The sequence below is a fragment of the Mustela putorius genome, unplaced genomic scaffold, assembly GCF_011764305.1.
Source record: "Mustela putorius furo isolate JIRA1106 unplaced genomic scaffold, ASM1176430v1.1 tig00000281_pilon_pilon_pilon, whole genome shotgun sequence".
Taxonomy (NCBI): domain Eukaryota; kingdom Metazoa; phylum Chordata; class Mammalia; order Carnivora; family Mustelidae; genus Mustela; species Mustela putorius.
Genome location: NW_025421343.1, coordinates 30,967,691 through 30,983,723, shown reverse-complemented (window position 1 = coordinate 30,983,723; position 16,033 = coordinate 30,967,691). Strand labels below are relative to the sequence as shown.

Below are 16,033 nucleotides of genomic sequence, written 5' to 3'. Positions count from 1 at the left end.
ATACTTAGCAGATGTCCCACCCGATACTGGTAAAGCACAAATTCTTTCCAAGTACACAAGAAGCATGCATCACCAAATTCAGAAGAGTGAACACCTCTAGAGATGGAAGCAGAATGACAGACTGCAGAGGGACACCAGCTCTGTGTGGCTATATTTTATTTAGTAGACCGGGTTCTGGGCACCATGTATTATTCTTTATACCTTTTAGGTCCTAGCTCACAATGAAATGGGAAGTCATTTATTTGGAGTATATTCTCTGATAAATCTTTTCTATAGTGGGTGGGGGCTGGGGGAGACAGGACTCTGTATGTTTTTTATTATTGAAATGGAGTATATCAAATACCACAAGCTCTGTACTTTTATCCAAATGTACACAGACTCTTGCAAACTCCAAACCTGATATAAAATTTATTATTTTGATCTTTAGCAATGTCTTCTGTAAGTATCCCAACAAAGAAGGCATTTTAGTCACCAAACTGAAGTTATTGATTCGTCTACGTGGTATTTCAGCTACTTTCACCGAAACAGGGAAAGCAAAGGTTTATGGCTTTTTGTCCTTCACTCCTAAAGTAAGAAATCTCCAAAGAATCTTCCAAAAAATGTATCCCTAACTTAATAATCTTTAATATTCTAGATTCATTGGCTTATGACTATAATCATCACTGCAAATTTCCAGTAAGTTTGTCTTCATATACCAAATGCTTAGTTTTAAAATACCAATTGAGAACAATAGCCTCATACTATCATTAGGTAATACCTTAAGATACAATGTACTCACAGTGCATATAAACCCATATATCAAATAATATTTAATAATTTTTATGGATTCCTCTTCAATCCACCTAGATCATTATTGTTTTATACTTTGCATTAGACTGACAAGCCTATATTATAAATAAATGTATCAGCTCTGCATTTTTCTTGTTGTTCATATGTCCTTGCATTATTCAATCTTCAGCTGAATCTGAAACTTCAACCTGCAATTTCTTTGCAGGAATCCTTTAAGCCCTTTGTCTTTTTAGCAAGGTTCATCAAATTGAAATCATATAATATAATCTGAAATACCGCTAACCCGGTCAGCAATGAACTTTGATATGTCCGAATATATTAACAAATAGAGGAAGCTCACAGGTCGGACCCCTCCAGGTTGTGGTGTCCACAGTACCCCCCCCCCACTTCAGGTTACTTAGCTTACAAAACCCGATCTCTATCTCCAAACATACAGATGGAGTACAGTGTCAACCTGTGGATGAGATATTAGTAAAAGTTCACTGCCCGTATTTTGTTAGACCCTACCTAGAGGATCATTTTGCACATGCCTCCCACTCTAGAAACCTCTGCTGTTTAAAAAAAATTTTTTTTAGTTGAAAAAAATTTTAAAAACCTAGAATGAGAAAATGGGACTCTGCTAGGTTTGAGGAACAAATGAGTAACATGGATGGCAGAATTAGATGGAGAAATTTAAAGCCTACATAGTGAGTTAACTTGGCCTAAGGTTACAAAGTAATTTGTGGAATTAGGCAACCAACCCATTTGACACTAAAGCCTACTCTTTATTTTGTGCCACATCGCCCCCTCCAGGGCAAATATGACCGGTCCAGGAGTGAGGAAAATCCAGGTCCACAAACCCCAGTGCTAGATTTCCAGTTAAAGGGAGTTTGGAGACCAGTGCAACAAAACATCTGGACCCTATCTAGGAACGTTCATCCTATCTAGGAAGCAATATGCTGGACCCTATCTAGGAACATTCATCATCCTATCTAGGAAGCAATATGCTCCAGAGATGGACTAAATCTGCAAGCAGAAGAGACGAAAGGAAAAGACTATCAGGAAGAAAGCAGCCTCTAGAAATGTTTCCAGAATGTCTCTGTAACACACCCAAGTGTCAGTAAATATCCTTCATTTCCCTTGCATGTTTGTGTTAATGTCTTAACCCTTCCAGCTCTCAGTTACTTCAAAGCATCCAGGTAACAAAACTCCTTGAGCAAATTCACTGTCTCCCAGCAAAACTCCTGTCAGTTTTTCTCTGGATGCGTATTTATATAAGAAATCAGAGATAAGAGAGATTGTCACTAATTAGTACTTACTTAGTATAAACAGTCAAACTTCCCTGCAAGAGAAGTAACGTCCTTGCTTATTTCAGGAAAATTCTTCACTATCCTTCCTCTAACACTTCTTCTTTTCTCTTCTCCTTTAGATTTAAAAAAAAAAAAAAAAACAAGGAAAGTCAATGTTTGTGAAACCCTAAGATTTTCTTTTTTACAAATGTGAAAAAGGTCTCTAGGTTTCAATAAAATAAATTCAAAACTGTACTCCGCTACTACAAAGAGCTCTGCATAGCTAATATAATAACCTCACAGGGCCGTGGTAACCATTATTAAATTATGTAAAAGATTTAGCATAATGCCTGGCACAAAATAAGAGTCTAATAAATATTAGCTCCTATTATTATTATCATTATTGATCTTGTTATGTAACTACCCTCTTGGAAGATACATAGATAGAATTCTATAGGCGGGGCGCCTGGGTGGCTCAGTGGGTTAAGCCGCTGCCTTCGGCTCAGGTCGTGATCTCAGGGTCCTGGGATCGAGTCCCGCATCGGGCTCTCTGCTCAGCAGGGAGCCTGCTTCCCTCTCTCTCTCTGCCTGCCTCTCTGTCTACTTGTGATTTCTGTCAGATAAATAAATAAAATCTTTAAAAAAAAAAAAAGAATTCTATAGGCAAGATCCCTTCCTAATTTACAATTCTTCTGATTTATTTAAAGGTACAGAAATATTATTTAATATTAATTCTGTACCTTTATTTAAAGATACAGAAATATTAGGGCACCTGGTTGGATCAGTTGGAAGAAGATGCAACTCTTGATTTTGGGGTCATGTGTTTGAGCCCCATGTTGGATGTAGAAGTTACTAAAAAAATAAAATAGACTTTAAGAAAAAAATAGTGGTATAAAGGCACAGACTTGGAAGAAGAGTAAATACTTTGTTATCAATCATTTGCAATATTTTAATTTGGAATAGAGGAAAGTTTCTAACAAAAGTGAAAGGAGGTATATAGGTAGAAATGCAACGTGTCCAAAGAATCAGAGAAAGAATGTAAGGCACTGAAAGAAGAAACAAGTGCCAATACTGTGCTTAACACACCTCCTAGTTTCTCCTAAAACCTGCTATGGGTTGCTTAGTTAATAAGAGGAAATTTTAGCTCTAGGCACAGCTACTAAACTACTTACCTAATGAGGAAACGCTAAAAGCACATGAATAAAAGGTACACTCTTGAAAGGACATGCAAAGTTCTAGTTTTCAGTCATATTTCAGAAAACATATCCTTGCTAGTTATGTCTATAGTTAAGCTTATCCCTAGAGACCTTATTTTTCTTTTTAAGATTTTATTTATTTATCAGAAAGAGCACAAAGCAGGAGGAGGGGCAGGCAGAGGGAGAAGCAAGCTCCCCCATGAGCAGGGAGCCCAACATGGGGGTCCATCCCAGGACCCCGGGATCATGACCTGAGCTAAAGTAGACGCTTAACCGGCTGAGCCACCCAGGCATCCCCCTGAAGACTTTTTTTGAAAGAAAGATATTAAGAATGCTCTTTTCAAATGAAAACTAATTTGGAACTAATGAAAAGAAAATAAAACTAATTAGATAGCAGTGTGCAATGTTGGCTCCCTGGCTCAGTTGGTCAAACATGCGACTCTTGATCTCAGGGGTTGTGAGCTCAAGCCCCACAATGGGTGTGCAGAGTACTTAAAAATAAAATCTTAAAATAATTAACAAATAGCAGTGTGCAGCCTTCACATCAAAATCCAAGATGTTAACAATTCCTTCTCCATGTTCTCGTATCTTTAATTTCAGTTAACATATTTGTAGTGACACTTATGAGCTACAAAAAACAAAGCAAAACAATGGAGAATCAGAATGGGAGGGCTTAGAAATGACCTAACCCAGACCCCTGATTTTGAGCATCCAAATAAATGTCTTGTCCCAAGTGACAATTATACTTCACAATAAAGAAATGGAAACAGAGGGGCGCCTGGATGGCTCAGTTGGTTAAACGGCTGCCTGCAGCTCAGGTCATGATCCCAGGGTCCTGGGATCTTGTCCTGCATCAGGATTCCTACTCAGTGGAGAGCCTGCTTCTCCCTCTCTCTCTGCCTACTTGTTCTCTCTCTCTCTGTCAAGTAAATAAATAAAATCTTTTTAAAAAAAAAGAAAAGAAAAAGAAATGGATACAGAAACCCAGAACCCCTAACTCTTGGCCCATTATACCACCTTTCTATATTAGTATAAAATGTAGTAAAAATTAAAAACCAATATGAACAAGACAGTGCAGCAGAAAAAAAAAAGATGAATGACGAAAACAAACAAATCACAGAAGAGGAAATCTAAAGGGCCACTAAAAACATCAAGCAATGTTCAACCTCACTAGGAATCAGTAAAAACTATATTAAAAACCAAAGTAAGATTATATTGTTCATCCAGCAGATCTGCAGCAAACATTAGAAAGCCTAATAACACTAAGGGTTGACAGAGCAGGGAAGCAACAGGAGCCACACAGCCCTGGAGTGAATGTTAACTGGTAAAACCACTCAGAGCGGAACTGAGTGATACCCACTGAAGTTGAAGATGTGCATGGCACATGAGCCAGTGTTTTCCTCCTAGGTATATGCTCTAAAAGACATGCATGTGTGCACCAGGAAATGTGGCAGGAATATTCACTGCAGCATTATTTGTAATAGCAAAAACAACAACAAAAAAAAAATCCAGAAGAAACGAATTGCCAATCTATAGGAAACTATAAAAGTAAATTGTGACATAGCCAAAAAATAAAATTCTACTCTGCCAAGATGAGAGTGGCACAGCTACTTTTATCCACCTAGATGAGTCTCACAATATTGAGAGGGGTGAGAAAAGATAAGTTACAAAAATAATTAATACTGTTATTATAAATTTTAAATGCAAAATAATAAACATTTAGCGCTATTTCCATATGTAGTAAAAGCATGAAGATATGCACAGGAATGAAAAGCATCAAATCCACAACAGTAGTTGCCTTGAAAGGGGAAGAGAATACAACTGGGAAGGAGTTCCATGAGGGTTCAACCTCAGAAGGAGCCCGGTTTCTTGAGCAGTGTGGACACAGGTATGCGCTATTTTATCCTCCATAACTTTTTGAAGGTCAGTGTTTCATAATGTTCACAAAATAAAAATAAATTCAAGGTCCAACCAAGATAGTTTACTCCAGAGCCCACATGCGTACCCAGGACACTACTCATTCTATGTTTCTTTAAGAAAGATTTAGTCATTATACGAAATCTCTCAAGATGTAAAACATCAGATTGGGACAAAGCAATCAAGTATCTAACTAAAGAAAAAGTCTCTTAAGGAAACATATTAGAGACACAAAGCAGTCCTGTCATCCTGCTCAGGAATCATGTGGCTAAGCCAAAACACAAAACTCAAATTGAACTGGACCAACAGTCTTTTTTTTATTATTATTATTATTTTAAAAAGATTTTATTTATTTATTTGACAGAGATCACAAGTAGGCAGAGAGAGAGAGAGGAGGAAGCAGGCTCTCCACCGAGCAGAGAGCCCAACGCGGGGCTCAATCCCAGGACCCTGGGACCACGACCAGAGCCAAAAGCAGAGGCTTTAACCCACTGAGCCACCCAGGCACCCAACAGTCTTTTTTAAAGACAGCACATGGAAAGGACTTGGAAGTCTGCCCTGGGTTCCAATACCACCCAGGTCACTGATCAGCTATGTGGCCCTAAAGAAGTTTTAACTTCTCTGAGCTCAGTTTCCTCACCCTTATACTCGAGATACTATAGCTAGCTTCCAAACTTGTAAAGATTAAAGAAAAGCACCTGATACACTATAGCCTCACAATAAATAATATTATTACTTGCAGAAGAAAGTCTCTCTCTGGCAAGAGGAGACAGAGCAGAGAGAAAAGTTAAAAGGAAGGAGTAAAGAGTCTACAAAAAGAAGTGAGGAAGAAGTTGGAATGGCTAGGAGCGGAACAAATCCTGTAGAGTCCCAGAAGTTACCAAAAAATTGTTTTAACTGAGGACTATTTCATTATAGTGAATCTTAGTTACAAGAATATTTAGCCCAGACCTGATGATTACAGCATTTCAGTCCTGTATGAGCTTATTTATAACGTTGTTAATATACAAAAATTCAAGATCAAAATTAGTTTTTCTAAAGATTTATTTTGTTAAAAATGCATTATCAAATAAATCATATACAACATATGTTTCTCTCGGTTATCTACAACTCAGAAAGTTGTCTGTCCTCTTATATTAAGGAGAAAACTGATAATTCCAACAAATGCAAAAAAAAAAAAAATCAACAACCAATAAAAACACAAACCAGGGGCACCTGGGTAGTTCAGTCAGTTAAGCGTCCGTCTGCCTTCAGCTCAGGTCATATCTCAGGGTCCTGGGACTGAGCCTGGGGCTTCCTGCCCAGTAGGGAGTCTGCTTCTCCCTCTTCCTCTGTCCCTGCTCATGTTCTCTCTCTCTCTCTCTCTTTCTCTCTCTCTCAAATAAATAAATATACTTTTAAACACACACACACACGCAAACCAGGACACCTAGCTGGCTCAGTTGGAGAAGCATACAACTCTTGATCTCGAGGTTGGGAATTCAAGCCTCAAGTGGGGTGTAGAGATTACCTAAATAAATAAAACTTAAAAAAAAAAATACAAACTAAGAACAGATGAAAACTTCCATAAATTGACAAAAGAAATCTACCAATAACTTTCAGTAAGTATCATATCTAATAGTGAAACACTGAAAGCATTCTCATTCAGGAAAAAGGTAAAAATGCCTATTATCATCACTGCTATTCAACTTTTGTGCTTGAGGGTCCAGGCATTGCAATAATACAAACAACAAAGTAAGTGGTATAAAGATTAGAAAGAAGCCTGGTCCATTAAGTCTTCTAATCAAAGTAGCCCAGTAAGTAAACGCTTTGATGCATCCTCTGCACTCCAAATATACACCAATAGATAAAATATTTTTTAAATATATTTTTAAGTGACTTGGGGCACCTGCCAGGCTCATTCGGTAGAACACATGACTCTTGATCTCAGGGTTGTAAGTTTGAGCCCACATTGGGTATAGAGATGACTTTAAAATTAAACCTTAAAAATAAATATACATATATACCTATATTTTTTAATGGCTTAAGCAGGCTCAAAAACAAGATAAAACTCCATTTGGATCAGAAACAAAACATATACACAAATATGTGAGCAGGGCTGAAGCTACAGGCTTGCCGGATGCTGGGAGCAGAAGCAGGTGCATACCTTCTGCAGGGCGACAGAGGTGGAGAAACAGGAGACATCTGAGCTAGACTCACCGCTTAAAGCCAAGGATGGGCTGAGCTGAAAGGAAGCTACAAAATATTGCTGCCAGTCTCTGCCTAGAGCTACGGTTTATATAATGCTCTAGGCCTAGAAAAGTGGGAAGAGAAAAACACAGCCTCATGACCAGGAACTGAACCAAGACATTCACACAGTCTGTGAATCGATCTGAAATAGCCCCAATGATCTCCAAGAGTAGGAAACCCCCAACCCACCACTATTGTATCTGATTTCTTGACTATGGTCCAAAAAGTTGATGGGAACACCTGAAGTATTACCAGAGAAGGGTGAGCACAGACATGAGGAAAACAAAATCAAAAGCACTCACACTCGAATGAATCTGTAAACAAAACTTCAAAAGACATAAAGAAATATAATGCTAAGAAAGATAGCCAACAAAAGCAACAATTCAAATATGAATTCATTCCAGATGAAGTTTAATTTTAGAGAACAGTCTGACAAAGATTTATTTTTTAAGTACATTTAGGGTGCCAGGATATAAATTTCTTTAATTATTGGGAATGCAAAACTGTACAGTCACTTCAGAAGGCAGCGAGGCAGTTTCTTATAAAGCTAAACATACACTTACTGTACAATCCAGCAAAAATGTTCCTATGTATTTACTGAAAAGAGTTGAAAACCTGTGTCCAAACAAAAACCTGAACCTGAATATTTAGACATTTTACTCATAATTGCCCAAAACTGGAAGTAACCAAAATGTCCTTCAACAGGTAAATGGATAGAGAAACTGGTATCAGAATACTATTTAACAATAAAAAGAAATGTTACCCTGGTGTTTATAGCAGCATTATAGTAACAGCCAAACTACGGAAAGAGTACAAATTTCCATCCACTGATGCGTGGATAAAGAAGATATGGTATATACACGGGAATAGCACTCAGCCATCAAAAAGAATGAAACCTTGCCATCTGCAATGACACGGATGAAGCTAGAGTGTATTACGCTATGCAAAAGAAGTCAGAGAAAGACGAGTACCATATGATTTCACTTATGTAATTTAAGAAACAAAATGGATGAACATATGGGGAGGGGGATAGAGAGAGAAACAAATCTTGAGATACTCTTCACTACAGAGAACAAACTGAGGGTTGACGAAGGAGGTGTGGGGGATGGGAAAGAGGGGTGATGGGTATTAAGGTGGGCACTTGGCATGATGACCACTGGGTGCCTTTTGTAAGTGATGAACCACTGAACTCTACTCCTGAAGCCAATATTGAACTGTATGTTAACTAGAATATTTATTTTAAGAAGAAAGAAATGAGCTATCAAGCCAAGAAAAGACACAGAGGAACCTTGAATGCATATCGCTAAGTGAAAGAGAACAGTCTGGAAGACTATAATACTGTATGATTTCCAACTGTATGTCATTCTGGAAAAGGCAAAACTATCAACACAGTAAAATAATCAGTAGTTATCGGAGCTCAGGGGGAGGGAGGAAGGAATGAAGAGAGGGAACACGGGATTTTTAGGGCAATGAAATGATTCTGACAGTGCGAGGACATTACATGAAATGTCACGTGCTGACATTAACGATGCAGGACATTTTGCATTTGTCAAAATCCACAAAACACAAAGGACACAAAGAGAAGCCTAATATATCCTATGACCTTAAATTAATAATAACATATCAACATTGATTCATCAGTTATAACAAAAGTGCTACACTAAAACAAGATGTTAATAACAGGAGAAACTGCACATGGAGAAGAAGGGGTATATACTCTCTACTATCTACCCATTTTGGTCATATTCAGTCACGTATATGATTTTTTTTTAAAGATTTTATTTATTTATTTGACAGACAGAGATTACAAGTAGGCAGAGAGGCAGGCAGAGAGAGGAGGAAGCAGGCTCCCTGCTGAGCAGAGAGCCCAATGTGGGGCTCGATCCCAGGACCCTGGGATCATGACCTGAGCTGAAGGCAGAGGCTTTAACCCACTGAGCCACCCAGGCACCCCACGTATATGATTTTTTTTAAAAAACCATGGATATTTGGGTATATACACAAAAGAATGGAAAGCAGGGACCTGAGCAGATATTTGAACACCCGTGTTCATAAGAGCATTATTCACAACAGACAAAAGATCAAAACAACCCACGTCCCATCTATCAGTATAGATGAATGAATGAACAAATGTGTACATACATGCAATGAAAGAGTATTTAGCAAAAGAAGGACATCCTAACAGATGCTACAATATAAATGAACTCCAAAGACATGCTAACTGAAAAAAGCCAGACAAAAGGACAAATATTGTATGATTCCACTTGGAATGAGGTACCCGGAGTAGTCACATTATAGAAACAGAAAGCAGAATGGCGGTTGCCAGGGGCTGACGGGAGGTGAGACTAAGGAGGCGGTGTTTAATGGATACAGAGTTTCAGGTGGAGAAGATTAAAAAGTTCTGGAGACGGAAAGTGTTGGTGGTTCCACAACAATGTGAAGGTACTTAACTCCGCAAATGTACATTTACAAGTGGCTAAAATGGTAAACTGTATGTCATGTATATTTTACAATTTAAAAAATGAGACCAGGTGCTAAAAAACTGGTTATCCAAATGCGGGGGCGGGGGGGGGGGGGAGGCCTCCTTCATTATACCACACAGAAATTCCACATGGAAAGCAAAACTTTAATTTAAATTCTTTTTTAATTTACATTACAAAATTACAATTGAAATCTATACCCAATGTGGTGCTCGAACTCACAACCCCAGATCAAGCGCTGCATGCTCTTCCGACTGAGCCAGCCAAGCACCACTTTTTTAATTTTGGAAGAAAATATAGAAATATAGAATTCATACCTGGAGTAGAGAAAATTTACTTAAACCAAACACACACAGGGGCGTCTGGGTGTCTCAGCTGGTTAAGTGCCTGATTTTGGCTCAGGTCATGATCCTGGGTCCTTGGATTGAGCCCTGCATCAGGCTCCCCGCTCAGCGGAGAGTCTGTTTGTCCTTCCTCGTCCATCTCCCTCTCCCTCTACCCCAACTCACACTTGCTCTCTCTCGCTCCCAAATAAATAAATCTCAAAAAAAAAAAAAAAGACACAATAGAAACTGTTTTTGAATTTAAGGGAATTTTTTTCATAAATATAACATTAAAATCTTAAACTTCCATACAAAGACTCTACCAACCATGGGGAAAGGCAAGCCTCAGACTAGCAGGACGCATCTGCAACACAAGAATCAGCATCCAAATAACACAACTGTCTGTTCCTCAGTGCATGAAGAATGAACAAGGTAATTTAAGTCTCCACAACTGAACATTACCTAGCAGTTTAAAAAAAAAAAAAAAAATTTAACCAGATCCACAAGTTCATGCTTAAATCTCCTGAATTAAAATATAAAATGTGCACCCTTGGCAATTCTGCTTCTTTCACTGACTGCGGAAATGTCTGAAATGGCAAAGAGCTTAAATGGCCTTTAATGAGGAGACGATTAAATAAACTATAGTACAATACACATACCACATAAGAGATCATGTTGTAGTCAAGAAAAATTGGGTAGATACCTATGTTCCAACATGGAAAGATCTCAGACATTTTGTTAGGGGGGAAATGTTGCGGAACAATGTACAGTTTCATGTCAATAACTCAGGGGTAGAGGGAGATTCTGCTTTTTTCTGAACTACCTATAAATAGATGAAAATGCAAAGGCCTGATAACCGCAATTTCTGTAGAAAAGGGAGTGGGCCAAGGGGACATTTATTCCAACTTTATTTTTTTAAGTGTGTGCTCATGAGCCATCCACAGCGCTGCAGTACACAGCCCCAAGAACTGTGCCGGAGACAACTCCAGGAGGTACATCTGCAGGGATGCTGCTAGGAAGGGCACTCCCTACAGGTGGGCGATACACATCCTGCCCAACTAGACACCACAGCCCTGATGCTTGTGTTACTAGAAGTAAATAAAGTGAGAGGGGTGGACTATAAACCAGCATGAGGGAATTTTCTGGGATGATGTAAATTTCTATATCCTGATTAGGAGAGTGGTTACAAAGCATATATACTTTTCAAAAACTCATCCAACCGTACACAGACATCTGGGCATGTTATTGTATGTCAACTGCACATTCATAAAGTAGATTTTAAAAAGGGACGCCAGGGTGGCTCAGTGGGTTAAGCCTCTGCCTTCCGCTCAGATCATGATCTCAGGGTTCTGGGATCGAGCACCACATCGGGCTCTGGGCTCAGTTCAGCGGGGAACCTGCTTCCCCCACTCTGCCTACCTCTCTGCCTACTCATGACTCTGTCTGTCAGAAATAAATAAATAAATAAATAATAAAAGAAACATAAATATACAGATAAATTACAGTATCACTGGGAGAACCTGGAATAAGGCACCTAAAATTACAGGACTAGGGTACCCCCAAACAAGAACTGATGGACTCCTGCTGGCTATACTCTGAAACTAAAGAGAAATTAACTTAGTTCTTCAAGGCTTACAGCACAAGATTAATCTATATTAATATTACCCTTATTTTTTATATGTGGACATGAGGGCCCTTAAAAGATTTCTATTAAAGTCATAATTTTTTTTAAATAAAGTCATAAAATAAAAGGTAACTTGGCATTCTACTGTTTTGTTTTGTTTTTTTATTTTTATTTTTTTTTTTAAGATTTTATTTAATTGACAGAGACCACAAGTAGGCAGAGAGACAGGCAGAGAGAGAGGGAAGAAGGCTCCCCGCTGAGCAGAGAGCCCAATGGAGGGCTCGATCCCAGGACCCTGGGATCATGACCTGAGCCGAAGGCAGAGGCTTTAACCCACTGAGCCACCCAGGCGCCCCTTGTTTTGTTTTTTTATTTTGATCTGTTTATTCATGAAAGGCAGAGAGAAAGAGGCAGAGGCAGGGCAGAGGGAGATGTGGGACTCAATTCCAGGACCCTGGAGCCAAATGCAGACATTCAACCGACTGAGCCACTTGGGCGCCATGTTGGTTCTAAGTCTAATTTTCTAAATAGAAAATCTGTCTCTCGTGCACAGTGGACACTCAAAAACCTTGCCAGCACACCTTTAACTACATAACCCTCTCCAAAGGTAATTCCACTTATGTATGATAAAAATCCTCATAGAACTCATAAAAGGTCAAGTTTTAATTTGGCAGACAAAGTAATCCAACAGGCACTGCAAGCCCAGGCACTGAAACAGCAGCTGGGAATTGGAGAGCCCAGAAATCCAGCCACGGCAGACAACAGGTAGAACTGCAACCCTTACAGGAGAGCAGAGATACATTCTCTTACTGCAGATGGAAGATCCAAGAACCAGGATAAAGGAGGAAAAATAATGTTGCCTAGACTAAAGTACTCTTCTTCCTCAAGTGACAGAAAAGAGAAGGGGCAGAACTGAATGATTTGAAGCAATGTTCCAAGGAGTAAGCTCCCACTGGCCAATATGCAATAAAGAGTGGCAGGGTGGTCACCACCTTAGCCACTGCTTTAAATCCCCAGACCTAGAAACCTGGGTTACCTTACATGATGAAGAAGAAGAAAGGGGCACCTGGGTGGCTCAGTCGTTAAGCATCTGCCTGCATCTCAGGTCATGATCCCAGGGTCCTGAGAGGGAGCCCCACATTGGGTTCCCTGCTCAGCGGGAAGCCTGTATCTCCCTCTCCCTTTGCCTGCTGCTCCCCCTGCTTATGCTGTCAGATTAATAAATAAAATCTTTTAAAATAGTAATAAAAGGGGGCACCTGGGTGGCTCAGTCATTAAGCATCCGCCTTCAGCTTAGGTCATGATCCCAGGGTCCTGGGATTGAGCGCGCCCCCCCCACCTGCTCCCTGCTCAGTGGGAAGCCTGCTTCTCCCTTCCCCACTCCACCTGCTTGTGTTGCCTCTCTCACGGTCTCTATCTGTCAAATAAATAAAATCTTTTTTTAAAAAAAAGGAGAAGAAGAAGAAAAGAAAGCATATTTCAGGAACAGAGGAAGTCCATCAGCCATCCCTAACACCAAAGTAATTAATACTGTTTCGTGTAAAATACAGCATAACCTTGCTTGGTTCATTCATTCATCCAATAACTATTTTTTGCCTCAGTGCTGCGGGCCAGGCACTGTTCTTGTCATTAGAGATTTAGCAGTGATAGCCACGGAGCTTAATTCTAGGAAGGAAAGAAGGGAACTTCTTTTCTCTTTCCAAATTTCTTCTTCCCTTCTAAATGTTAGGCAGAACTGCCTTCAAAACTCTCCCAAATTTCTCCCACAAGCTCCTCTGACTCTTCTGCTCTATCCCCAAACCAAGCAATTTTTGGCTCCAATCTCCCAACACTGGGAAAGGACCAAAAAAAAGACCTCAAGTGAATGAAGTCTGAGGTGAAATTCAATGCCACTTTGTATTCCACACGCAAACCTTCACTACCAAATTGTCAGCACCTACACAGCAAATTACCGTTGTGTTTTACACTATTTTGTGTCCCCAGTGCTGACCACGGTTCCCTAACCCAAGGCAGCTAATCAATAAACGTCTGCTAGAAATGCTAGAAGGTCTTCCTAATCCCAAGGCCTGGCACAGGAATTTAACAGCAAGCATTTTTTAGCTCCATCCTGCCTCCTCTCAGGACACCTTCCTTTCAAAGGTGACCTCGGTGCACAGGTTCACTGTTAGGCGCCTCGGTAGTGTTTGGGGGTGATGTGAAATACATTCCCTTCCCTCTGCCAGGGCCTAACTGCCTCACCTGCCCTCTGCCAGGACCTGCCTCCTGCGCCCCTTACAGCACCTAACGCACAGCCTCCCCCCAGCAAGCCGGGCTCCAGCAGCATCAGCCCGGCGCCGGCACCCCGGCCCCGCGCCCTACGGCCAAGGTGCGCTCGGGATCCCGGAGACCCCCTTCCCCGGCCCGGCGCTCAGAGCCCGGCAGCGCCGGCCCAGGGCTCCGCTCCAACCCCTCGGCTCGCCCCTCCAGGGCCGGGCGCGCGGCACCGTCTCCCCTCGCCGTGCGCGCGGTGCAGCGGCCCCGGCTCCCCGAGCCCCGTCCCCGCGGCTCCCGGCCCTGCACCCCCGCAGGCTCCAGAGGTCCCGGCGCTGCGCGGGCTCCTTCCCGCTCCTCGCCGGCGCGAGGCTACAGCACCCCGCTCCTCTCCCGCAGTCCACGGCCGCCGCCGCGAACCCCCACCCCACTCACTTCCCGGCCGGAGCTGGGGACGTCGAGAAGGTCTCGGACGGCCGCAGCCTCCGCAGCCTCCTCCGGCCCGGCCCCGGCGGCTGAGGTGGCGGCGGCGCCCGCTCAGGCCCCGGAGCCGCCCCCGCGGCGAACGTTCTCAGGCGCTCGGCTCGCGCCGTTTCCCCGCCCGGCACGCGCAGCAAGCCCGCCCCCGGCGCGAGGGCGCGAGGGCGCGAGGGCGCAGGGCGGGGCGGGCACGCGCCGCCTGCGGGAGCGCGCGTCCGGGGGCGGGGCTTCCGCCTCGCGGAGGAGGGGGCGGGCAAGCGAGCCGGCCGAGTTCCCTTCGAACCCCGCCCCCTGCAGACGAGCGGACCCGCCCCCCGCCCCCCACCCCCGCCCCAGCTCGCCAGCCGGCGTGCGGACGCGCGGGGGAAACCTGCCTCCATCGGGCTTGCCCCGCACGCTGGAGGTGGGCGGCGGAGGTGCGTTTCGATTCCACAGGTATGTGCCGGGTAGCTGGATACTCGGCGCGCCGTGACTGTAAGGTAAAGAATGCAAAGAACCACCCCATGAATCATTCATCCGCGCCTCGAGCAAGAGCTCTTACCCTGAGTGATTTTTCCAAATTTATTCAACTCAGCGAGGGTTTACTGAGCACCGACTCCGCGCCTAGCGCTGTACCAGGTGCTTTGTAGGTACACCGTCACGGTCACGGCCCCTGGTCTCGAGGTGCGCATAATTTAGTGCAAAAGCAGCCGTGTAAACAACCCGGTCTGGTGACCCATGCAAAACCAAGCCACATGGAGATGCTATGGGAGGGCAGAGGAGGAAGAGATTACTTCCACCTGGACCATGTGGTGGGGTTCTTGGAAGAGGTGGCATAGGTCTTCCACCCGGAAGGAAGAAAAAGAAAGACGTCCTAGGAGAATAAAAGGAGTGTATCCAAGGCTAGGTAAACAGCTTGGGTTCACCAACAGGTTCACCATCTCAGCCTCAGCTCTTGTGTTTTAATATTACCCATTTCTGATAGAATTCTTTCCAAACTGTGAAACGTAGGAGATGATTCGAAATTAAAGACAGCTATGGGTTTTGTTTGTTTGTTTGTTGTTGTTGTTGTTTTGCTTTTTGATGGTTCCAAGGATCATTTTTCTTACCACTACTTAAGGCTCAGATCAGCAGTCCTTTAAGGACAGTTGCTATGTGAGTGCCTGATGGAAGTCCCTAAGCCAAGAGCCCCCAAGCCAGTATGCTTTGCGTCTGGTTTTCACTGCTTTTTGGCACCTTATGGTAAGGCAGACCGTGCCACCTCCTGCTGCTGTCTGCCTGCCTGCTGCCTTGAGAACATCCTCTTCCTCCTCCTCTCATTTGCCTATTTTTAAACTCCTAGGGTGAAGGAAATTCTGCTAACCAACTTTGTTAAGTGAGGGTGAGCAGGTTCCTCAAAAAAGGGACATCACCTTCCACACGTGAATTTGGGGACTCTTTTACTTGCTTAGAAGACTTTTTCACAAGTGTGCAGAGTCTTGGCTGTGTTCTGAATATG

At 42.4% G+C, this 16,033-nt stretch overlaps 1 protein-coding gene across 12 annotated transcripts in view; it reads right to left on the bottom strand.

The window, feature by feature from the left end:
* The window catches only part of DTNB (dystrobrevin beta), a 235,954-nt gene extending 221,208 nt beyond the window's left edge, over window positions 1-14,746 (bottom strand). For 4 of the 12 annotated variants that reach the window (XM_004745944.3, XM_045079297.1, XM_013052983.2 and 1 more), the window contains exons 1-2: window positions 14,512-14,745; window positions 2,088-2,191 (exon numbers count right to left, since the gene is read on the bottom strand). The gene's annotated coding sequence lies outside the window, so the exon portion shown is untranslated. Of the gene's footprint in view, window positions 1-2,087; window positions 2,192-14,511 lie in introns of all 12 variants that reach the window. The other 8 variants (XM_013052982.2, XM_045079298.1, XM_045079300.1 and 5 more) reach the window with 4 other exon arrangements.
* Between the last annotated feature and the right edge of the window lie 1,287 nt (window positions 14,747-16,033).